The 26726-nt window shown below is 46.0% G+C and overlaps 5 non-coding genes across 5 annotated transcripts; all 5 read right to left on the reverse strand.

Annotated features, from left to right (window-relative positions):
• Positions 1–12384: 12384 nt before the first annotated feature.
• On the reverse strand, positions 12385–12575 carry LOC130349968 (U2 spliceosomal RNA). The gene has a single exon (XR_008887187.1). It is a non-coding gene; the product is annotated as a U2 spliceosomal RNA (small nuclear RNA).
• Positions 12576–14660: 2085 nt separating this feature from the next.
• On the reverse strand, positions 14661–14851 carry LOC130349969 (U2 spliceosomal RNA). Its single transcript, XR_008887188.1, has one exon. It is a non-coding gene; the product is annotated as a U2 spliceosomal RNA (small nuclear RNA).
• A 2091-nt stretch (positions 14852–16942) lies between these two features.
• LOC130349970 (U2 spliceosomal RNA) lies at positions 16943–17133 on the reverse strand. Its single transcript, XR_008887189.1, has one exon. It is a non-coding gene; the product is annotated as a U2 spliceosomal RNA (small nuclear RNA).
• Positions 17134–19208: 2075 nt separating this feature from the next.
• Positions 19209–19404, reverse strand: LOC130350000 (U2 spliceosomal RNA). Its single transcript, XR_008887216.1, has one exon. It is a non-coding gene; the product is annotated as a U2 spliceosomal RNA (small nuclear RNA).
• Positions 19405–26327: 6923 nt separating this feature from the next.
• Positions 26328–26518, reverse strand: LOC130349993 (U2 spliceosomal RNA). The gene has a single exon (XR_008887210.1). It is a non-coding gene; the product is annotated as a U2 spliceosomal RNA (small nuclear RNA).
• Positions 26519–26726: the final 208 nt, after the last annotated feature.

Here is a 26726-nt window from a genome sequence, read left to right on the forward strand (position 1 = left end):
TCTGCATCTATTTCACCTAATTTCTTTTTATCACGTAAATAAACGGTGTACAACCTATCCAGAATCATTCTTAAACTTCCTTCCACAGTCACATCTTTTCTCTTAAACACATTTAAATTTCTAACATCCCACAAGACTTCCTTCACAATCGCCAACAACACAAACAACACCCTTTCATTCTTTCTTCCAATCATACTAAGACCAAACATCACAACCTCATATGACAACCTATTTATCCCAGTCAACTCCTTACACAACGGACCTATCCCTCTCCATACATTCTGAGCCATGTCACAATTCCAAATCACATGCATCACACTTTCAACCCCACTACAATCTTCCCTCGGACATATTTCACTCCTTCCAATACCTCTATTCCTTTGGAACTCTCTTACTGGTAGGGCTCCATGCAAACACTGCCATCCTATCTCTCTCTGTCTATTTGATATTCCATCTGTCATTAAACTATTCCACACCTTAGACACATTGTCACGATGCCGGCTGGCAGGTAGTGGATCCTCTGTGCCAGAGAGGGATTGGCGTGGACCGTGCTAGTGGACCGGTTCTAAGCCACTACTGGTTTTCACCAGAGCCCGCCGCAAAGCGGGATGGTCTTGCTGCGGCGGTAGTGACCAGGTCGTATCCACTAGCAACGGCTCACCTCTCTGGCTGCTGAAGATAGGCGCGGTACAAGGGAGTAGACAGAAGCAAGGTCGGACGTAGCAGAAGGTCGGGGCAGGCAGCAAGGATCGTAGTCAGGGGCAACGGCAGAAGGTCTGGAAACACAGGCAAGGAACACACAAGGAACGCTTTCACTGGCACTAAGGCAACAAGATCCGGCAAGGGAGTGCAGGGGAAGTGAGGTGATATAGGGAAGTGCACAGGTGAACACACTGATTGGAACCACTGCGCCAATCAGCGGCGCAGTGGCCCTTTAAATCGCAGAGACCCGGCGCGCGCGCGCCCTAGGGAGCGGGGCCGCGCGCGCCGGGACAGAACAGACGGAGAGCGAGTCAGGTAGGGGAGCCGGGGTGCGCATCGCGAGCGGGCGCTACCCGCATCGCGAATCGCATCCCGGCTGGCAGCGGAATCGCAGCGCCCCGGGTCAGAGGACGTGACCGGAGCGCTGCCGCGGGGAGAGTGAAGCGAGCGCTCCGGGGAGGAGCGGGGACCCGGAGCGCTCGGCGTAACAGTACCCCCCCCCTTGGGTCTCCCCCTCTTCTTAGAGCCTGAGAACCTGAGGAGCAGACTTTTGTCTAGGATGTTGTCCTCAGGTTCCCAGGATCTCTCTTCAGGACCACAACCCTCCCAGTCCACTAAAAAAAATTTTTTCCCTCTGACCTTTTTGGCAGCTAAAATTTCTTTGACCGAGAAGATGTCCGAGGAGCCGGAAACAGGAGTGGGAGGAACAGATTTGGGAGAAAAACGGTTGAGGATGAGTGGTTTGAGAAGAGAGACGTGAAAGGCATTAGGGATACGAAGAGAGGGAGGAAGAAGAAGTTTATAAGAGACAGGATTAATTTGACACAAAATTTTGAAAGGACCAAGATAGCGTGGTCCCAACTTGTAGCTAGGGACACGGAAGCGGACATATTTAGCGGAGAGCCATACCTTGTCTCCAGGGGAAAAAACGGGGGGAGCTCTTCTTTTCTTATCCGCGAACTTCTTCATGCGTGATGAAGCCTGTAAGAGAGAATTTTGGGTCTCTCTCCATATGATGGAAAGGTCACGAGAAATTTCATCCACAGCGGGCAGACCAGAGGGCAAGGGAGTAGGGAGGGGGGGAAGAGGGTGACGGCCGTACACCACGAAAAATGGGGATTTGGAGGAAGACTCAGAGACCCTGAAGTTATACGAGAATTCGGCCCATGGGAGGAGATCTGCCCAGTCATCCTGGCGGGAGGAAACAAAATGTCGCAAATAATCACCCAAGATCTGGTTAATCCTTTCTACTTGTCCATTGGACTGGGGATGATATGCAGAAGAAAAATTTAATTTAATCTTGAGTTGTTTACAGAGAGCCCTCCAGAATTTAGACACGAATTGGACGCCTCTATCCGAGACAATCTGCGTAGGCAACCCGTGAAGACGAAAAATGTGTACAAAAAATTGTTTAGCCAACTGAGGCGCAGAAGGAAGACCAGGAAGAGGGATGAAATGTGCCATTTTGGAGAATCGATCAACGACCACCCAAATAACAGTGTTGCCACGGGAAGGGGGTAAATCAGTAATAAAATCCATACCAATCAGAGACCAAGGCTGTTCGGGGACAGGCAGAGGATGAAGAAAACCAGCGGGCTTCTGGCGAGGAGTCTTATCCCGGGCACAGATAGTGCAGGCTCGCACAAAGTCCACAACATCCGTCTCCAGAGTCGGCCACCAATAGAAGCGGGAGATGAGTTGCACAGATTTCTTGATACCCGCATGACCTGCGAGATGGGAGGAGTGACCCCATTTGAGGATTCCGAGGCGTTGGCGAGGAGAAACAAAGGTCTTTCCTGGAGGAGTCTGCCTGATGGAGGCAGGAGAAATGGAGATCAGGCAGTCAGGTGGAATGATGTGTTGCGGAGAGAGTTCAACTTCTGAGGCATCCGAGGAACGAAAGAGAGCATCGGCCCTAATGTTCTTATCGGCAGGACGAAAGTGAATCTCAAAATTAAATCGGGCAAAGAACAGAGACCACCGGGCCTGGCGAGGATTCAGCCGTTGGGCAGACTGGAGGTAGGAGAGGTTCTTGTGGTCGGTGTAGATAATAACAGGAGAACTTGATCCCTCCAGCAGATGCCTCCATTCCTCAAGTGCTAATTTAATGGCTAGAAGCTCTCGATCCCCGATGGAGTAGTTCCTCTCCGCTGGAGAGAAGGTCCTAGAGAAAAAACCACAAGTGACAGCATGCCCTGAAGAATTTTTTTGTAGAAGAACAGCTCCAGCTCCCACTGAGGAGGCATCAACCTCCAATAGGAAGGGTTTGGAAGGGTCAGGTCTGGAGAGGACGGGAGCCAAAGAAAAGGCAGACTTGAGTCGTTTAAAGGCGTCTTCTGCTTGAGGAGGCCAGGACTTGGGATCAGCATTTTTTTTGGTTAAAGCCACGATAGGAGCCACAATGGTAGAAAAATGTGGAATAAATTGCCTGTAATAATTGGCGAACCCCAAAAAGCGTTGGATAGCACGGAGTCCGGAGGGGCGTGGCCAATCTAAGACGGCAGAGAGTTTGTCTGGATCCATCTGTAGTCCCTGGCCAGAGACCAAATATCCTAGAAAAGGAAGAGATTGGCATTCAAACAGACATTTCTCAATTTTGGCATAGAGTTGGTTGTCACGAAGTCTCTGAAGAACCATACGGACATGCTGGCGGTGTTCTTCTAGATTGGCAGAAAAAATTAGGATATCGTCCAGATATACAACAACACAGGAGTATAACAGATCACGAAAAATTTCATTGACAAAGTCTTGGAAGACGGCAGGGGCGTTGCACAGTCCAAAGGGCATGACCAGATACTCAAAGTGTCCATCTCTGGTGTTAAATGCCGTTTTCCACTCGTCCCCCTCTCTGATGCGGATGAGGTTATAGGCGCCTCTTAAGTCCAATTTAGTGAAGATGTGGGCACCTTGGAGGCGATCAAAGAGTTCAGAGATGAGGGGTAAGGGGTAGCGGTTCTTAACCGTGATTTTATTAAGACCGCGGTAGTCAATGCACGGACGTAGGGAGCCATCTTTTTTGGACACAAAGAAAAATCCGGCTCCGGCAGGAGAGGAGGATTTACGGATAAAGCCCTTTTTTAGATTCTCCTGGACGTATTCGGACATGGCAAGAGTCTCTGGGGCAGAGAGAGGATAAATTCTGCCCCGGGGTGGAGTAGTGCCCGGGAGGAGGTCGATAGGGCAATCATAAGGCCTGTGAGGAGGTAGAGTCTCAGCTTGTTTTTTGCAGAAAACATCCGCGAAGTCCATATAGGCCTTAGGGAGACCGGTTACTGGAGGAACCACAGAGTTACGGCAAGGGTTACTGGGAACCGGTTTTAGACAGTTCTTGGAACAAGAGGACCCCCAACACTTGATCTCCCCAGTGGACCAATCCAGGGTAGGGGAATGAAGTTGAAGCCAGGGAAGTCCAAGGAGAATTTCCGAGGTGCAATTGGGGAGGACCAAAAGTTCAATCCTCTCATGATGAGATCCGATGCTCATAAGAAGGGGCTCCGTGCGGAAACGTATGGTACAGTCCAATCTTTCATTATTTACACAATTGATGTAGAGGGGTCTGGCGAGACTGGTCACCGGGATGTTGAACTTGTTGACGAGAGAGGCCAAAATAAAATTTCCTGCAGATCCAGAGTCCAAGAAGGCCACTGTAGAGAAGGAGAAGGCAGAGGCAGACATCCGCACAGGCACAGTAAGACGTGGAGAAGCAGAGTAGACATCAAGGACTGTCTCACCTTTGTGCGGAGTCAGCGTACGTCTTTCCAGGCGGGGAGGACGGATAGGACAATCTCTCAGGAAGTGTTCGGTACTAGCACAGTACAGGCAGAGGTTCTCCATACGGCGTCGTGTCCTCTCTTGAGGTGTCAGGCGAGACCGGTCGACCTGCATAGCCTCCACGGCGGGAGGCACAGGAACAGATTGCAGGGGACCAGAGGAGAGAGGAGCCGAGGAGAAGAAACGCCTCGTGCGAACAGAGTCCATATCTTGGCGGAGTTCCTGACGCCTTTCGGAAAAACGCATGTCAATGCGAGTGGCTAGGTGAATAAGTTCATGTAGATTAGCAGGAATTTCTCGTGCGGCCAGAACATGTTTAATGTTGCTGGATAGGCCTTTTTTGAAGGTCGCGCAGAGGGCCTCATTATTCCAGGACAATTCTGAAGCAAGAGTACGGAATTGTACGGCATACTCGCCAACGGAAGAATTACCCTGGACCAGGTTCAACAGGGCAGTCTCAGCAGAAGAGGCTCGGGCAGGTTCCTCAAAGACACTTCGGATTTCCGAGAAGAAGGAGTGTACAGAGGCAGTGACGGGGTCATTGCGGTCCCAGAGCGGTGTGGCCCATGACAGGGCTTTTCCGGACAGAAGGCTGACTACGAAAGCCACCTTAGACCTTTCAGTGGGAAACAGGTCCGACATCATCTCCAGATGCAGGGAACATTGGGAAAGAAAGCCACGGCAAAACTTAGAGTCCCCATCAAATTTATCCGGCAAGGATAAGCGTATCCCAGGAGCGGCCACTCGCTGCGGAGGAGGTGCAGGAGCTGGCGGAGGAGATGACTGCTGAAGCTGTGGTAGTAACTGTTGTAGCATAACGGTCAGTTGAGACAGCTGTTGGCCTTGTTGCGCTATCTGTTGTGACTGCTGGGCGACCACCGTGGTGAGGTCAGCGACAACTGGCAGAGGAACTTCAGCGGGATCCATGGCCGGATCTACTGTCACGATGCCGGCTGGCAGGTAGTGGATCCTCTGTGCCAGAGAGGGATTGGCGTGGACCGTGCTAGTGGACCGGTTCTAAGCCACTACTGGTTTTCACCAGAGCCCGCCGCAAAGCGGGATGGTCTTGCTGCGGCGGTAGTGACCAGGTCGTATCCACTAGCAACGGCTCACCTCTCTGGCTGCTGAAGATAGGCGCGGTACAAGGGAGTAGACAGAAGCAAGGTCGGACGTAGCAGAAGGTCGGGGCAGGCAGCAAGGATCGTAGTCAGGGGCAACGGCAGAAGGTCTGGAAACACAGGCAAGGAACACACAAGGAACGCTTTCACTGGCACTAAGGCAACAAGATCCGGCAAGGGAGTGCAGGGGAAGTGAGGTGATATAGGGAAGTGCACAGGTGAACACACTGATTGGAACCACTGCGCCAATCAGCGGCGCAGTGGCCCTTTAAATCGCAGAGACCCGGCGCGCGCGCGCGCCCTAGGGAGCGGGGCCGCGCGCGCCGGGACAGAACAGACGGAGAGCGAGTCAGGTAGGGGAGCCGGGGTGCGCATCGCGAGCGGGCGCTACCCGCATCGCGAATCGCATCCCGGCTGGCAGCGGAATCGCAGCGCCCCGGGTCAGAGGACGTGACCGGAGCGCTGCCGCGGGGAGAGTGAAGCGAGCGCTCCGGGGAGGAGCGGGGACCCGGAGCGCTCGGCGTAACACACATCCTGGCCTCTTACCATATTAATCGGACACTCCACCTCACTTGCGGCGACATACCCAAACACATTCTTCTTACTTTCAAACAACTCCTTTCTCACACCAATCAACCTATAACTCTCCAAAAACTTTTCCACATACAAATACCAACTCGGGCACACAAACGCATAAGGCACTCTCAAATCTCTCTCCAGCCAACCTAATTTGCATAACACACGCCCACCTAAATATCTCAACATACATGCAAAATTCTTTTCTCCTCTCATCATCCTTCTAACCGCAAACACCACATTCACCCCCAAATACACATCTAGATTTGGAAATCCCATTCCACCCTTACTACCATCCTTCATCACAACTTCTCTCCTCACTCTTTCCACTTTTGTACCCCAAAAAAACACAAACAAAATTCTTTTTAACTTCCTTAAAACCATATAACTTGGCGGAAACACTATTGCCACATACAATAAAATAGGCAATATTACACTTTTCACAACCAGCACTTTCCCAACCATAGACAAATCTCTCAACCTCCAAAGACTCAATTTTTTGGACACTCTCTTCTCCACATCATCCCAACTTTCTCTCCCATCCAATCTTTCATCCATTTTAACACCTAAAACCTGAATACCACCTTCAATATTCTTCATACCCACATCCTCACTTCCTTGCATACTACCAAAACATTTATACTCACTTTTGTCCCAATTCACCTTAAACCCAGACGCTCCACAAAACAATCCAACTAGTAACTTTGCCCTTCTCATAACAGCCACAGACTCTCCCAAAATACACACATCATCCATGTAGGCCAAAACTTTGACTTCTCTCCCACCACTCCCTGGAATTTTTAACCCTCTAACACACTTATCCCGCCGCAACATCTCTAATAATGGCTCCATAGCACATATAAAAGCCATAGGGGACAACGGACAACCCTGCCTTACACCAGAACATACTTTCACCTTCTCAGACATCCAACCATTTATCAAAACCTTACTATATACTCCATCATACAGCATCCTTACAACATTTACAAAATCACCCGGGAATCCCATTCTCACTAATACTCTAAACAAAAACCTATGTGACAGACGATCAAACGCCTTTTCAAAATCTATCGACATCACTCTAACCTCCTGTTTCCTACTCATACTATCCCATAACAAATCTCTCAACAAACACAAATTTTCATTTATTCTTCTCCCAGGCACTCCACACACTTGTTCTTCTCCAATCACCTGCTCAACCACATCTCTCATCCTATTTGTAATTATTTTAGCAAACACCTTATAATCTACATTCAACAAAGTTATCGGCCTCCAATTCCTCACATCATTCACATCACCTTTCTTATAAATCAACACAACCACTCCACTCTTCATACTTTCCACCATTCTCTCATTCCTCCACATATACCTATACACTTCCACCAAATCTTCCTTCACAACATCCCAAATCCAAGCATAAAATTCAACAGGCAACCCATCCTCTCCAGGCGTTTTATTTCTTGACATACTATCCACAGTCCTCTTCACTTCCTCCTCTCCAATCTCTCTCATCAGAGTCCCATATTCACTACCATCCACCCTCTTATCAAGCACTCTCAACACTTCATCCTGCAAGTCCTCTTCACAATCTTTTACCGCATACAACTCTTCATAAAAATTTTTAACCACTCCCAACACAGCTTTACCTTTAACCAGACAGCCATCATCATCATACACTCTTACCATATCCTCTCTCTTCCCAATAACTTTTTTAAAGAAATATCTCGAACATTTCTCATCTTTCTCTAACTTATCAAGTTTTGCTTGATACATCAACTCTTTACCTTTCTCATTCAACCAATTTTTTAGATCACTCTTCACAACCTCAATCTGCTCACCCACACTCCAGCCATACTTCTTTAACTTATTGAGAAACACCAATCTTTTATTCAACCATTCATACTTCTTCTTCCTCCCAGCATTCCGCTTATATCCCTCTCTTTTAAAGAAAACTTTTGTTTGACCCTTAACCCATTCCCACCAACACAATATATCAGGAAAATCATTCTTTTTCTTACACCAACCCCTATACTTATTAACATATCTATCATACACTCCTTCCACTTCCAACAATTTAACATTTAATTTCCATACACCCCTCCCACTCACACAATCTGCATCCAATACTAACTCACAACACACATACTCATGATCTGAATATCCTACTTTTTCTTGCATATAATTCTTACATAACACACCCTTAGACACAAAACACATATCAAGTCTGGAACTATGACTTCCACTATCAGAATAATATGTATCTAACAAAGGACACACTCCACACGCTTCAGCCACATCCTTTAACTTAAAGTCACACACCATACTTTTAAGAATATTCCCAGATACATCCACATTCCCCTCAATTTCACAATTGAAATCCCCCACCCACACCAAAGGTATTTTACCCGGCAGAAACCTCTTAATTACCTCCAACAACCCCACCCGCTCCTCCCTCCTTACCGGCGCATACACATTTATCAACCTAAATTTAACCCCCTGCACCTTAACCTCCACCATGATACACCTCCCCTCCTCTATTACCACATAACTACAAACTTCAAACTTAAAGCTCTTAAAAAGCACCCCTACCCCATCATTCCTATTATGCCCAGACACCGACCAAACAGCAGGACCATAAGCCCATTCTCCCTTCCCCGGAATATCATTTAGCCCACATTCCTGCAAACAAATAATGTCCGCTTTTTTCCCTGCCAAGTCCTCCAAAATTACTGTCCTTCTGACTTTACTTCTAAAGACTCTAACGTTTATAGAACCGACTAAAAAAGACATACCACCATCTTAACAACCCTAAGGAAGAATTTGACAGAAAAGAAGAAAGTTATTTAGGTAGCTTTCCTCAGCGGTGTGGGAGAAGCTTCTCCCGCAGAGCACGCATCCATGTCGCTCTCAGATAGCGGTTGATACCGATTGTCCGTAGCCACCAGCGTCGACTCCATCTGTCCACCAGAAAGCTTCCTGGCCGTCTTCTTGGGGGGACGAAAAAGATCAAAGTCATCCTCTCTCTCTCTATGTCTCTCCTCACGGTCTTCACCCTCAGAAGAAGACCACTCTTCAATTTGCGGCGACTCCTCAGCCGGGGGACTGGGAGCATCCTCAATCTCCCCTTCTTCCACTTGCACCGCCATTTGCTCCTCCTCCACCACCTTCACTTGCTCCTCTACCACCACAGGACTCTGTACCTCTCCAATAATAACGCTCTCTCTTGCAGGAACCACTGCAGCCGCAGCTGCCCTCCTCCTCTCCACCATTTCCTCTTCCATTCTCCTCTCCTCCTCCTCAACACTGGACAGTTCTTGTACACATGGCCAGCTTCCCCACATAGGTCACAGGTCCTCGGGTGTGGACATGCACCCGCCTCATGCCCCGGTTGCTTACAGTTCCTGCATTTCTTACTGCCAGGGCAGGCCTCCTTCACATGTCCAAACAATAGACAATTTCTACAGAAAGATGGCTGTCCGTAGTAATAGAGATAACCTCTGAAACCAGCAATGGTAAAGTTCGCCGGAGGGTGCTTAACGCCTCCAATGCAATCTCCATCAAGCCGCAACTTCACAAAGAACTTATACGTGCCATTAAATACACCAATGCTGCTTGTCTGCTTAGTACCACCAGCAATAGACTCACAATAGATGCTCAAGAAGTTCTTAATCATAGAGACATCAACAAACGGATTGTACATGTGGATAAACAAAGTCTTTGTCCCCATTTCAAAAAGGGGATAAAAGGACACATCCCGCAAAACCTCACTTCCACTGTTCCGTTTTAAGCACTCATAAAAGTTCTGGCAGTCAGCATCATATAAGAAGGACACGTCATAAATACCTTGGCGCTTGTTCTCCTGGACACAAAAGAGGTCGCTCAAGGAAAATCCTGCCAGTCGCTCCACAATGGTATGGCCGATGTATTCAATGCTGTTTCTTAGACGATCCGTGGTTAGCACCTTGATGCGTACGGTCTTCTCCACTGCAGACATGTTGGATCCAGCCATCTTTCCAAATCTGTCGGTAACGAGTACCACAGTCTTGATCACCTACGCAGCTAGTCGCGGCGCAGTTCACTCGCACCTTCAGCGCCGACCGAGGCAATAAACCCCGATCTTAGCCAAAAGGCCGAGAAGCGATAACCGTGAAAGGGGCGGGCCCAACAAGGTCCCCTTCATGGGCACTATCACTGCTTGCTGTCAGGGAGGCTGCCAGACAATTTTCCATGCACACTCTGGGCTGGGGGGCAGTCAACCACCAGTACACACAGCAGAACCTAAACCCATACCATTATTGCTAAGCAGCAAGACAGGGGCCCATTGCACTCCCACGGGGCCTTTTTAAATGCAATCCATAACCCGGATTTGCCAGGAACCCTTCTTACTCCTCCTACTTGCATGTGACACTGGGCTTAGGATCTGCATAGGAAACACACACACAAGCACACACCTACCTTTGTTGCCTGCAGATGCCTCCTTGGCTGTCCCCAAACGGTATCAAACCAACACCCACGGGAAGCTGTAAGCATAGAGGACATGCCTGCACCCCATTGGACTTACCTGTGTGGGTTAAATCCGGGTTATTTGACAACCTATGGCGGTGATGGTTCTGCTCAGGCAGAGCAGTGCTGATGCTCCTCATGAAGCTGTCGCTGCTGTGAAGGTTCTAGGTGACATCACAATCCCTATGGTTACATACACAACAAAGCTGGGTTGTTGTTGTTTACACTCTGCAAGGCCTGTGGAAGTGAGTGACATCATAGCACTGTAGTTCTGAGGGTTCTAGATGGATGCAACAATCTCCTGTTGCTTCTATGAAGGCCATAATAGACGACATCACCAAACAGCTCCATAGTCACATACACAGCAAAGGAGAGATGTTGTTTACACCTAGTGATGTCAGTGGTATTGAGTGACATCACAGCACAGTGCTAAGGCTCCTGGGCCTGGACACAGCAGCGGCTGCAATATCTCAACGGAGAATACGTTTATATATATGTGTGTGTGTGCGCGTATATATATATATATATATATATATATATTTCTCCGCCGAAATCACTTTTAAACCCATTTCCACCTTTTTTTCCCTTCTCTTCCTCTTACTTTTTTTTCACGTTTTTTTACGTTTTTCTCCTTTTCGCCTCTTTTCTGGGCGTATTATTCTTCTTTTTCTTCTTTTTTTTCGTCTAATGCATACCCCATCAGTGCAGCAATGCTTATTCAATACCGCCAGCAGATGGAGACACTGGGGGATAATTTTCTAAGGATTTATACTGATTTTTCCTGTCTGAATTTGTCGCACAGAAAGTTGCAGGCCAAATATGTGTGACATTTCTGCGACTTTAGCTTCTAGAGCATTTTTACAACATTATACATAGGTGCTGAATACATAAAAAGCGACTGTTCAGCGACAGACAAGTCGCATCGGCTGAAAGTAGGCCAGAATGTCAGTCCATGTTGGAGCAGGTTTAGATACAGTCTAAAGCATAGATCTCAAAGTCTGTGCACAGAATTTAGCAAGGGCCTCGCACCTTCTGATGCATCAGGTAGGTGCACAATAGCATAGCCTAACCCTCTGTACTTTGGTCTATATTGATGCGGGACATAGACAGCCAGCTGATGACCAATCCATTAGTGCAATGGATGGCTGGAAGCATTTGTCTTTGCCTTTGCAATACCACAGAAGCAATGCATGGTCAATGTACAGCAATGACACACCTGTGTGAACAGCCAGGAGACCCCCCCATGTTATGTTACATAGTTACATAGTTAGTACGGTCGAAAAAAGACACATGTCCATCAAGTTCAACCAGGGAATTAAGGGGTAGGGGTGTGGCGCGATATTGGGGAAGGGATGAGATTTTATATTTCTTCATAAGCATTAATCTTATTTTGTCAATTAGGAACATTCAGCACCCACCCGCTATCAAGGCAGCTGCCTATCATGTCATGCCCTACCTGCACAGGTGTGCTGGCTACTCAAATGATCCAATTAAGGAGGCCATTTAGTCAGCAGCAGCAGAAGTCCTGTGCCTGGACGCTCCAACAGTGGCCAGACACAAGCAGAAGCAGAAGCAGCAGAAGCAGCAGCAGCACCACCTTTTGTTTTTTGGCTGCAGCAGCAGCAAGGCCCACAGGGCTGGCTAGCTGGCTAGCTGGCTAGCCAGCAAGCAGGTAGCAATGAAAGTAGGAATCTTTCTTTTTAACCCTGTAAGGGGGTGGTGCACTGTACCCGAAGATACTGCCATATCGGGTCAATGCATAGGGCGACGGAAGCAAGCTTCGAAATCGGCCCCCGTTCTCAAAAATCCATTTAATATATGGTCCCCAGATAGGGGACGTATCAGATATTAAACTGATAAGAACAGATACTACACTTGATCTTAGCCAAAAGGCCGAGAAGCGATAACCGTGAAAGGGGCGGGCCCAACAAGGTCCCCTTCATGGGCACTATCACTGCTTGCTGTCAGGGAGGCTGCCAGACAATTTTCCATGCACACTCTGGGCTGGGGGGCAGTCAACCACCAGTACACACAGCAGAACCTAAACCCATACCATTATTGCTAAGCAGCAAGACAGGGGCCCATTGCACTCCCACGGGGCCTTTTTAAATGCAATCCATAACCCGAATTTGCCAGGAACCCTTCTTACTCCTCCTACTTGCATGTGACACTGGGCTTAGGATCTGCATAGGAAACACACACACAAGCACACACCTACCTTTGTTGCCTGCAGATGCCTCCTTGGCTGTCCCCAAACGGTATCAAACCAACACCCACGGGAAGCTGTAAGCATAGAGGACATGCCTGCACCCCATTGGACTTACCTGTGTGGGTTAAATCCGGGTTATTTGACAACCTATGGCGGTGATGGTTCTGCTCAGGCAGAGCAGTGCTGATGCTCCTCATGAAGCTGTCGCTGCTGTGAAGGTTCTAGGTGACATCACAATCCCTATGGTTACATACACAACAAAGCTGGGTTGTTGTTGTTTACACTCTGCAAGGCCTGTGGAAGTGAGTGACATCATAGCACTGTAGTTCTGAGGGTTCTAGATGGATGCAACAATCTCCTGTTGCTTCTATGAAGGCCATAATAGACGACATCACCAAACAGCTCCATAGTCACATACACAGCAAAGGAGAGATGTTGTTTACACCTAGTGATGTCAGTGGTATTGAGTGACATCACAGCACAGTGCTAAGGCTCCTGGGCCTGGACACAGCAGCGGCTGCAATATCTCAACGGAGAATACGTTTATATATATGTGTGTGTGCGCGCGTATATATATATATATATATATACATATATATATATATATATATATATTTCTCCGCCGAAATCACTTTTAAACCCATTTCCACCTTTTTTTCCCTTCTCTTCCTCTTACTTTTTTTTCACGTTTTTTTACGTTTTTCTCCTTTTCGCCTCTTTTCTGGGCGTATTATTCTTCTTTTTCTTCTTTTTTTTCGTCTAATGCATACCCCATCAGTGCAGCAATGCTTATTCAATACCGCCAGCAGATGGAGACACTGGGGGATAATTTTCTAAGGATTTATACTGATTTTTCCTGTCTGAATTTGTCGCACAGAAAGTTGCAGGCCAAATATGTGTGACATTTCTGCGACTTTAGCTTCTAGAGCATTTTTACAACATTATACATAGGTGCTGAATACATAAAAAGCGACTGTTCAGCGACAGACAAGTCGCATCGGCTGAAAGTAGGCCAGAATGTCAGTCCATGTTGGAGCAGGTTTAGATACAGTCTAAAGCATAGATCTCAAAGTCTGTGCACAGAATTTAGCAAGGGCCTCGCACCTTCTGATGCATCAGGTAGGTGCACAATAGCATAGCCTAACCCTCTGTACTTTGGTCTATATTGATGCGGGACATAGACAGCCAGCTGATGACCAATCCATTAGTGCAATGGATGGCTGGAAGCATTTGTCTTTGCCTTTGCAATACCACAGAAGCAATGCATGGTCAATGTACAGCAATGACACACCTGTGTGAACAGCCAGGAGACCCCCCCATGTTATGTTACATAGTTACATAGTTAGTACGGTCGAAAAAAGACACATGTCCATCAAGTTCAACCAGGGAATTAAGGGGTAGGGGTGTGGTGCGATATTGGGGAAGGGATGAGATTTTATATTTCTTCATAAGCATTAATCTTATTTTGTCAATTAGGAACATTCAGCACCCACCCGCTATCAAGGCAGCTGCCTATCATGTCATGCCCTACCTGCACAGGTGTGCTGGCTACTCAAATGATCCAATTAAGGAGGCCATTTAGTCAGCAGCAGCAGAAGTCCTGTGCCTGGACGCTCCAACAGCGGCCAGACACAAGCAGAAGCAGAAGCAGCAGAAGCAGCAGCACCACCTTTTGTTTTTTGGCTGCAGCAGCAGCAGCAAGGCCCACAGGGCTGGCTAGCTGGCTAGCCAGCAAGCAGGTAGCAATGAAAGTAGGAATCTTTCTTTTTAACCCTGTAAGGGGGTGGTGCACTGTACCCGAAGATACTGCCATATCGGGTCAATGCATAGGGCGACGGAAGCAAGCTTCGAAATCGGCCCCCGTTCTCAAAAATCCATTTAATATATGGTCCCCAGATAGGGGACGTATCAGATATTAAACTGATAAGAACAGATACTACACTTGATCTTAGCCAAAAGGCCGAGAAGCGATAACCGTGAAAGGGGCGGGCCCAACAAGGTCCCCTTCATGGGCACTATCACTGCTTGCTGTCAGGGAGGCTGCCAGACAATTTTCCATGCACACTCTGGGCTGGGGGGCAGTCAACCACCAGTACACACAGCAGAACCTAAACCCATACCATTATTGCTAAGCAGCAAGACAGGGGCCCATTGCACTCCCACGGGGCCTTTTTAAATGCAATCCATAACCCGGATTTGCCAGGAACCCTTCTTACTCCTCCTACTTGCATGTGACACTGGGCTTAGGATCTGCATAGGAAAACACACACACAAGCACACACCTACCTTTGTTGCCTGCAGATGCCTCCTTGGCTGTCCCCAAACGGTATCAAACCAACACCCACGGGAAGCTGTAAGCATAGAGGACATGCCTGCACCCCATTGGACTTACCTGTGTGGGTTAAATCCGGGTTATTTGACAACCTATGGGGCGGGTGATGTGGTTCTGCTCAGGCAGAGCAGTGCTGATGCTCCTCATGAAGCTGTCGCTGCTGTGAAGGTTCTAGGTGACATCACAATCCCTATGGTTACATACACAACAAAGCTGGGTTGTTGTTGTTTACACTCTGCAAGGCCTGTGGAAGTGAGTGACATCATAGCACTGTAGTTCTGAGGGTTCTAGATGGATGCAACAATCTCCTGTTGCTTCTATGAAGGCCATAATAGACGACATCACCAAACAGCTCCATAGTCACATACACAGCAAAGGAGAGATGTTGTTTACACCTAGTGATGTCAGTGGTATTGAGTGACATCACAGCACAGTGCTAAGGCTCCTGGGCCTGGACACAGCAGCGGCTGCAATATCTCAACGGAGAATACGTTTATATATATGTGTGTGTGCGCGCGTATATATATATATATATATATATATACATATATATATATATATATATTTCTCCGCCGAAATCACTTTTAAACCCATTTCCACCTTTTTTTCCCTTCTCTTCCTCTTACTTTTTTTTCACGTTTTTTTACGTTTTTCTCCTTTTCGCCTCTTTTCTGGGCGTATTATTCTTCTTTTTCTTCTTTTTTTTCGTCTAATGCATACCCCATCAGTGCAGCAATGCTTATTCAATACCGCCAGCAGATGGAGACACTGGGGGATAATTTTCTAAGGATTTATACTGATTTTTCCTGTCTGAATTTGTCGCACAGAAAGTTGCAGGCCAAATATGTGTGACATTTCTGCGACTTTAGCTTCTAGAGCATTTTTACAACATTATACATAGGTGCTGAATACATAAAAAGCGACTGTTCAGCGACAGACAAGTCGCATCGGCTGAAAGTAGGCCAGAATGTCAGTCCATGTTGGAGCAGGTTTAGATACAGTCTAAAGCATAGCTCTCAAAGTCTGTGCACAGAATTTAGCAAGGGCCTCGCACCTTCTGATGCATCAGGTAGGTGCACAATAGCATAGCCTAACCCTCTGTACTTTGGTCTATATTGATGCGGGACATAGACAGCCAGCTGATGACCAATCCATTAGTGCAATGGATGGCTGGAAGCATTTGTCTTTGCCTTTGCAATACCACAGAAGCAATGCATGGTCAATGTACAGCAATGACACACCTGTGTGAACAGCCAGGAGACCCCCCCATGTTATGTTACATAGTTACATAGTTAGTACGGTCGAAAAAAGACACATGTCCATCAAGTTCAACCAGGGAATTAAGGGGTAGGGGTGTGGTGCGATATTGGGGAAGGGATGAGATTTTATATTTCTTCATAAGCATTAATCTTATTTTGTCAATTAGGAACATTCAGCACCCACCCGCTATCAAGGCAGCTGCCTATCATGTCATGCCCTACCTGCACAGGTGTGCTGGCTACTCAAATGATCCAATTAAGGAGGCCATTTAGTCAGCAGCAGCAGAAGTCCTGTGCCTGGACGCTCCAACAGCGGCCAGACACAAGCAGAAGCAGAAGCAGCAGAAGCAGCAGCAGCACCACCTTTTGTTTTTTGGCTGCAGCAGCAGCAAGGCCCACAGGGCTGGCTAGCTGGCTAGCCAGCAAGCAGGTAGCAATGAAAGTAGGAATCTTTCTTTTTAACCCTGTAAGGGGGTGGTGCACTGTACCCGAAGATACTGCCATATCGGGTCAATGCATAGGGCGACGGAAGCAAGCTTCGAAATCGGCCCCCGTTCTCAAAAATCCATTTAATATATGGTCCCCAGATAGGGGACGTATCAGATATTAAACTGATAAGAACAGATACTACACTTGATCTTAGCCAAAAGGCCGAGAAGCGATAACCGTGAAAGGGGCGGGCCCAACAAGGTCCCCTTCATGGGCACTATCACTGCTTGCTGTCAGGGAGGCTGCCAGACAATTTTCCATGCACACTCTGGGCTGGGGGGCAGTCAACCACCAGTACACACAGCAGAACCTAAACCCATACCATTATTGCTAAGCAGCAAGACAGGGGCCCATTGCACTCCCACGGGGCCTTTTTAAATGCAATCCATAACCCGGATTTGCCAGGAACCCTTCTTACTCCTCCTACTTGCATGTGACACTGGGCTTAGGATCTGCATAGGAAACACACACACAAGCACACACCTACCTTTGTTGCCTGCAGATGCCTCCTTGGCTGTCCCCAAACGGTATCAAACCAACACCCACGGGAAGCTGTAAGCATAGAGGACATGCCTGCACCCCATTGGACTTACCTGTGTGGGTTAAATCCGGGTTATTTGACAACCTATGGCGGTGATGGTTCTGCTCAGGCAGAGCAGTGCTGATGCTCCTCATGAAGCTGTCGCTGCTGTGAAGGTTCTAGGTGACATCACAATCCCTATGGTTACATACACAACAAAGCTGGGTTGTTGTTGTTTACACTCTGCAAGGCCTGTGGAAGTGAGTGACATCATAGCACTGTAGTTCTGAGGGTTCTAGATGGATGCAACAATCTCCTGTTGCTTCTATGAAGGCCATAATAGACGACATCACCAAACAGCTCCATAGTCACATACACAGCAAAGGAGAGATGTTGTTTACACCTAGTGATGTCAGTGGTATTGAGTGACATCACAGCACAGTGCTAAGGCTCCTGGGCCTGGACACAGCAGCGGCTGCAATATCTCAACGGAGAATACGTTTATATCTATGTGTGTGTGTGCGCGTATATATATATATATATATATATATATATATATATATATATATTTCTCCGCCGAAATCACTTTTAAACCCATTTCCACCTTTTTTTCCCTTCTCTTCCTCTTACTTTTTTTTCACGTTTTTTTACGTTTTTCTCCTTTTCGCCTCTTTTCTGGGCGTATTATTCTTCTTTTTCTTCTTTTTTTTCGTCTAATGCATACCCCATCAGTGCAGCAATGCTTATTCAATACCGCCAGCAGATGGAGACACTGGGGGATAATTTTCTAAGGATTTATACTGATTTTTCCTGTCTGAATTTGTCGCACAGAAAGTTGCAGGCCAAATATGTGTGACATTTCTGCGACTTTAGCTTCTAGAGCATTTTTACAACATTATACATAGGTGCTGAATACATAAAAAGCGACTGTTCAGCGACAGACAAGTCGCATCGGCTGAAAGTAGGCCAGAATGTCAGTCCATGTTGGAGCAGGTTTAGATACAGTCTAAAGCATAGATCTCAAAGTCTGTGCACAGAATTTAGCAAGGGCCTCGCACCTTCTGATGCATCAGGTAGGTGCACAATAGCATAGCCTAACCCTCTGTACTTTGGTCTATATTGATGCGGGACATAGACAGCCAGCTGATGACCAATCCATTAGTGCAATGGATGGCTGGAAGCATTTGTCTTTGCCTTTGCAATACCACAGAAGCAATGCATGGTCAATGTACAGCAATGACACACCTGTGTGAACAGCCAGGAGACCCCCCCATGTTATGTTACATAGTTACATAGTTAGTACGGTCGAAAAAAGACACATGTCCATCAAGTTCAACCAGGGAATTAAGGGGTAGGGGTGTGGTGCGATATTGGGGAAGGGATGAGATTTTATATTTCTTCATAAGCATTAATCTTATTTTGTCAATTAGGAACATTCAGCACCCACCCGCTATCAAGGCAGCTGCCTATCATGTCATGCCCTACCTGCACAGGTGTGCTGGCTACTCAAATGATCCAATTAAGGAGGCCATTTAGTCAGCAGCAGCAGAAGTCCTGTGCCTGGACGCTCCAACAGCGGCCAGACACAAGCAGAAGCAGAAGCAGCAGCAGCACCACCTTTTGTTTTTTGGCTGCAGCAGCAGCAGCAAGGCCCACAGGGCTGGCTAGCTGGCTAGCCAGCAAGCAGGTAGCAATGAAAGTAGGAATCTTTCTTTTTAACCCTGTAAGGGGGTGGTGCACTGTACCCGAAGATACTGCCATATCGGGTCAATGCATAGGGCGACGGAAGCAAGCTTCGAAATCGGCCCCCGTTCTCAAAAATCCATTTAATATATGGTCCCCAGATAGGGGACGTATCAGATATTAAACTGATAAGAACAGATTTTTTTTTTTTTTTTTTTTTTTTAATCCCTCAGGTAGGGGATGAAAGTACTCCAAGCAATACTTTCAAACTGGCATTACAAACTTTCTGTAACACACAACCCTCTCATCATTGGGAAACTTTATTTATCAATCAAACAGACAAAAAAAACAATCAAGATAAATCAACAAGATGAATCCATTTTTTCGATTTCCAAATGCCTTCCGCATCAATCCCACCCCTCTTAGAATCCCACAAATAACACAAATACAGTTTGCCTAACACCATTCGCACACTATTATTAACACTCACTTCTTTCCTCAAAAACACATAAACATTCCTCACATCCCACAAGACTTCCTTAATACACGACAACAATAACCACAACACTCTTACATTCTGACCTCCACTTACACAAAGCCCAAACATCATCATCTCAAAAGACAAAAACTCCATACCTGTCAATTCCTTGCATAAAGGACCAAGCCTTCTAACAACCTCACGAGCATACTTACAATTCCAAAAGAGATGAATAACACTTTCAAAACCATTACAACCCACTCTAGGACACACATCACATCTCACCAAACCCCTTGCTTTCTGAAACTCTCTCACAGGCAACACACCATGTAGACTTTGCCACACAATCTCCTTTTGCTTATTAGACATACCATCCATCCTTACTTTCTTCCAAACTTTCTCCACATCCGCTCCCCTCACAGAATTAATATTACATACAACCTCTTTACTCTCAATCATTCTCATCACCAAACGTTTATTCTTCAACACACTCATCTCTTCTTCTATCAACTCAAATTTCTCCAAAAACCTCACAACCCACTCATACCACTTAGGAACCTCAAAAGCAACAGGCCTACTCAGATCCCTCTTACACCACTTCAGCCTAACAAACAGTCTTCCAGCAAGAAACTTAGTCATACAAGACATCTTCTTATCTCCTTCAATAATGACCAGTATGAAAACTAAAATATTCACTCCAAAATAAACCTCCAGATTTGGAAAACTCATCCCACCCTTCCGCCAATTTTTAATCACCACTTCTCTCCTTAATCTTTCTACTTTAGACCCCCAGAAAAAGACAAACAAAACCCGATTCAGACTCCTTAAACACATATACTGCGGAGGAAAAATCATAGCAACATACAGAAAAATTGGTAAAACAACACTTTTAATAACCACAATTTTTCCAATAAAAGAAAGACTTCTCATACTCCAAAAATTCAAACGCATCTCTACCTTCTTTTTTGCATCATCCCAACTCTCCTTTCCATCCAAATCCTTACTAAACTTAATCCCCAATACTTTAATAGCCCCCTCCACTACATTCACCCCAACATCACTACTTAACCCACCTTCACCAAAGCATTTACATTCGCTCTTTAACCAATTCACTTTAAAAGCAGACGCACCACAGAAAATTGAAACCAAAAGCCTCACTCTCCTCACAGCACACTCAGAATCACACAGGACACATACATCATCCATATAAGCATTCACTTTAAATTCCCTACCATTGCTACCAGGAATATGAACACCTCTCACTATCTTATCCCTCCTAATCAGACATAATAGAGGCTCAATCGCGCATATAAACGCTACTGGCGAGAGCGGGCACCCCTGCCTTACTCCTGAAAAAACATTCACTCTTCTCCCCACACATCCATTAACGAGCATCCTACTATATATTCTATCATACAAACTCCTAACTCTCCACACAAAATCACTCGGAAACCCCATTCGCAACAATACCCTGAACAAAAAATTATGAGACAACCTATCATACGCCTTTTCAAAATCAAGTGACAACAAATAAGCATTTTGTTTTCTACTCTTACAATCCCACAAACAATCTCTCAACAGACACAAACTCTCATGTATACGACGTCCAGGCACAGCACAAAACTGATCATAACCAACCACACATTCAACAACATCCCTCATTCGATTAGCAATAATTTTTGCATAGATCTTATAATCGCAGTTAAGTAACGTAATTGGACGCCAATTCTTTAAATTTTTTAAATTCCCTTTTTTTGGAATTAATACTACCACACCACCACGCATACTCTCCGCAATTTCCATATTCTCCCACATAAACTGACACACTGCAACAACATCCTTACCCACCACATTCCACAAAAAACGATAAAATTCCACAGGCAAACCATCTTCACCTGGAGTCTTATTTGCTGACATTTTCTGCACTACATCCCATACTTCTTCACTTGAAATCTTACGCATAACAAAAGCCTGCTCAGCTTCTCCAAGCTTCCCATCCAACACACTCAATACCTCACTCTCCAAATTCTCATCTCTCCACTTCTCTCCATACAGCTCCTCATAAAAGCATGCAATTTCCTCACTCACACCATCACCAGTCACTTCCCTACCATCCTCTCTCACAATCATATCAATAACAGGTTTTTTAGAAAAAACTTTTTTGAAAAAATAACGTGAACATTTCTCATCATGTTCCAATTTATCTAACTTGGCCCTATACATGATACTCCTACCCTTTTCCAACACAAAATTATTAATCTCCCTCTTAGTGCTCACAATATCATCCTGAACATCCATACCACAATCTCTCAACCTACACAAATAGGACAAACGCGCATTCAACTTCACATATTGCTCCCTCTTAAGAGCAGCGACTTTGTATCCAAAGGACTTAAAAAAGGACTTTGTTTTCTTTTTAACCCATTCCCACCACAAAATAATGTTATCAAACTCACCTTTCTTTCCACACCACTTCTTATACATACATTCATACTGATCTCTCACATCCACACTATCTAAATGTTTAATATTCATTTTCCACAAACCTCTCCCATACACAGCACTCTGACCCACATCAATCTCACACAGCAAGGAATCATGGTCCGAATAACAAACAGACCTCTGTCTGTAACTTAAAGCATTCAAACTCTCAGACAAAAAACAATAATCTAACTTAGAGTGAAAATTACCTCTATCTGCATGATATGTACATAAATTAGGATTAATATTACATAACTCTTGGATATCCCTTAACCTAAAATCAGAGACTAACTCAAATAATTTTCTACCAGATACATCAAAAGCTTTTTTTGTTAAATCAACATTCATATCTCCAACTAAAATAACAGGCATCTTGCCCTGAACATAAAACTTTAACTTATCAAACAAATTTTTTCTTTCATTTTTACATGCAGGAGCATAAACATTAATCAAACGAAATTTCACATTTTTATAACTTAATACAGCAGAAATACACCTGCCAGGTTCAATCACCACATAGCTTTCCACAGCAATGTCAGGTGATTTAATCAAGATCCCCACACCATCATTCTTATTCAAAACACTCCCAGACCACACACACCGACCATACACCCATTCATCCTGACTTATGGTGAGATCAATACCACACTCCTGCAAACAAAAAATTGCAGCATTTTCCTGAGCTAAAAAACTTAAAATAGCAGCTCTCCTAGCCTTATTTTTAAACACTCTCACGTTTTGAGAACATACAACAAAACCCATAGCCTAAAGCTACAAAGAACAAGGTTTAACCCTGCATGAGCTACACAGGTGCATCAGCCACCTGCTACTAACTAGCAAATCAAGTCCCAGCATAGTTATTCACCACTCTCAGTAGCCTCCATAACATCCGTCTCCAGGACTTCATAAAAGTTGCTGGTTTCCGGGCACGAGTCCGCACCCTTCTCACCTCTTCTTTTCTTGGCAGACTTCCCTCCATGCACCAGTTGAAAGCCATCATAATTTTCATCCTCTGCATTATGTTTCCCACCACCCTCCCTGTTACACAAATCAGTCTCACCTGAGGATGGAAATGGCTCAATGTGAACAGGGTCAGAGGGGTGAACAGACTCCACAGAGTGACTAGGACTCTGCACTCCCTCAATAACTTCCTCCAACTGTCTGAAGGCATCAGAGACTGCAGCCTGAACATCAGGGGGCTTCTGAGGAGCTGCAATGGTCTTCAGAGGGGCCAATCTCCTCACTATTTCCCCCTCTCTCACCACACTACTGAATAAAGGACTTCTCACCCCAGGGCAGTCCTTATAAACATGACCTTCCTCCCGACATAAGTCACATTTCCTGGCTTTAGGACAACTTCCAGCATGGTGGCCAGCAGTATTACAGTTCCTGCACATTTGTCCTTGCACACAGTTCTCCTTTAAATGTCCAAAGGAAAAACAATTCCTGCAGTAGGAAGGCTGACCAGCATAGGACAGGTACCCCCTATAACCTGCAATGGAAAAACTGGCAGGGGGGTGTTTAAAACCCCCAACACAAGTAGGGTCTACTTTTAATTTAACCACAAACTTATAATTGCAGTTAAAAATCCCCAGTACATTCGTCTGTTTCTCTCCACCCTTCACATAGTCACAGTACTTGTGCAAAAAGTTCTTAATAATTTCCACATCTGTGTAAGGATTATGCACATGCACTATCACAGTTTTTTCCTGCAGACCAAACAGTGGAGTAATCTTCACCCCAACCAGCAAGGGCTCATTGCTGAGATTCCTTAAGTGTTCATACACATGCAAACACCTGCCCTCATCCACAAAGGTTACCTCATAGGAGCCCCTGCGGGGAGACTCATTAACACTGAAGATTTCAGCCTTGTCCACTCCAATCTTCTCCATAATGATATCTCTCACCAGATAAACCATGTTGTTCTTGGAACTTGCAGGATCCACCTCCATGCGGATAGTATTCTTTACTCCAGCCATTCTTCCAGATGATAATCTGTCGGTACAGGACCACAGTGAAAAAAAAATCTTTCTCCGGCAAACTGGGTAAACCCAGAGATCGCACCCTCTGGCCAGACCAGAGCAAACTGCACTTGATCTTAGCCAAAAGGCCGAGAAGCGATAACCGTGAAAGGGGCGGGCCCAACAAGGTCCCCTTCATGGGCACTATCACTGCTTGCTGTCAGGGAGGCTGCCAGACAATTTTCCATGCACACTCTGGGCTGGGGGGCAGTCAACCACCAGTACACACAGCAGAACCTAAACCCATACCATTATTGCTAAGCAGCAAGACAGGGGCCCATTGCACTCCCACGGGGCCTTTTTAAATGCAATCCATAACCCGGATTTGCCAGGAACCCTTCTTACTCCTCCTACCCTGCATGTGACACTGGGCTTAGGATCTGCATAGGAAACACACACACAAGCACACACCTACCTTTGTTGCCTGCAGATGCCTCCTTGGCTGTCCCCAAACGGTATCAAACCAACACCCACGGGAAGCTGTAAGCATAGAGGACATGCCTGCACCCCATTTGACTTACCTGTGTGGGTTAAATCCGGGTTATTTGACAACCTATGGCGGTGATGGTTCTGCTCAGGCAGAGCAGTGCTGATGCTCCTCATGAAGCTGTCGCTGCTGTGAAGGTTCTAGGTGACATCACAATCCCTATGGTTACATACACAACAAAGCTGGGTTGTTGTTGTTTACACTCTGCAAGGCCTGTGGAAGTGAGTGACATCATAGCACTGTAGTTCTGAGGGTTCTAGATGGATGCAACAATCTCCTGTTGCTTCTATGAAGGCCATAATAGACGACATCACCAAACAGCTCCATAGTCACATACACAGCAAAGGAGAGATGTTGTTTACACCTAGTGATGTCAGTGGTATTGAGTGACATCACAGCACAGTGCTAAGGCTCCTGGGCCTGGACACAGCAGCGGCTGCAATATCTCAACGGAGAATACGTTTATATATATGTGTGTGTGTGCGCGTATATATATATATATATATATATATATATATATATATTTCTCCGCCGAAATCACTTTTAAACCCATTTCCACCTTTTTTTCCCTTCTCTTCCTCTTACTTTTTTTTCACGTTTTTTTACGTTTTTCTCCTTTTCGCCTCTTTTCTGGGCGTATTATTCTTCTTTTTCTTCTTTTTTTTCGTCTAATGCATACCCCATCAGTGCAGCAATGCTTATTCAATACCGCCAGCAGATGGAGACACTGGGGGATAATTTTCTAAGGATTTATACTGATTTTTCCTGTCTGAATTTGTCGCACAGAAAGTTGCAGGCCAAATATGTGTGACATTTCTGCGACTTTAGCTTCTAGAGCATTTTTACAACATTATACATAGGTGCTGAATACATAAAAAGCGACTGTTCAGCGACAGACAAGTCGCATCGGCTGAAAGTAGGCCAGAATGTCAGTCCATGTTGGAGCAGGTTTAGATACAGTCTAAAGCATAGATCTCAAAGTCTGTGCACAGAATTTAGCAAGGGCCTCGCACCTTCTGATGCATCAGGTAGGTGCACAATAGCATAGCCTAACCCTCTGTACTTTGGTCTATATTGATACGGGACATAGACAGCCAGCTGATGACCAATCCATTAGTGCAATGGATGGCTGGAAGCATTTGTCTTTGCCTTTGCAATACCACAGAAGCAATGCATGGTCAATGTACAGCAATGACACACCTGTGTGAACAGCCAGGAGAACCCCCCCCCCCATGTTATGTTACATAGTTACATAGTTAGTACGGTCGAAAAAAGACATATGTCCATCAAGTTCAACCAGGGAATTAAGGGGTAGGGGTGTGGCGCGATATTGGGGAAGGGATGAGATTTTATATTTCTTCATAAGCATTAATCTTATTTTGTCAATTAGGAACATTCAGCACCCACCCGCTATCAAGGCAGCTGCCTATCATGTCATGCCCTACCTGCACAGGTGTGCTGGCTACTCAAATGATCCAATTAAGGAGGCCATTTAGTCAGCAGCAGCAGAAGTCCTGTGCCTGGACGCTCCAACAGCGGCCAGACACAAGCAGAAGCAGAAGCAGCAGAAGCAGCAGCAGCACCACCTTTTGTTTTTTGGCTGCAGCAGCAGCAGCAAGGCCCACAGGGCTGGCTAGCTGGCTAGCCAGCAAGCAGGTAGCAATGAAAGTAGGAATCTTTCTTTTTAACCCTGTAAGGGGGTGGTGCACTGTACCCGAAGATACTGCCATATCGGGTCAATGCATAGGGCGACGGAAGCAAGCTTCGAAATCGGCCCCCGTTCTCAAAAATCCATTTAATATATGGTCCCCAGATAGGGGACGTATCAGATATTAAACTGATAAGAACAGATACTACACTTTATCTTAGCCAAAAGGCCGAGAAGCGATAACCGTGAAAGGGGCGGGCCCAACAAGGTCCCCTTCATGGGCACTATCACTGCTTGCTGTCAGGGAGGCTGCCAGACAATTTTCCATGCACACTCTGGGCTGGGGGGCAGTCAACCACCAGTACACACAGCAGAACCTAAACCCATACCATTATTGCTAAGCAGCAAGACAGGGGCCCATTGCACTCCCACGGGGCCTTTTTAAATGC

Source organism: Hyla sarda, unplaced genomic scaffold, assembly GCF_029499605.1.
Source record: "Hyla sarda isolate aHylSar1 unplaced genomic scaffold, aHylSar1.hap1 scaffold_928, whole genome shotgun sequence".
Taxonomy (NCBI): Eukaryota; Metazoa; Chordata; class Amphibia; order Anura; family Hylidae; genus Hyla; species Hyla sarda.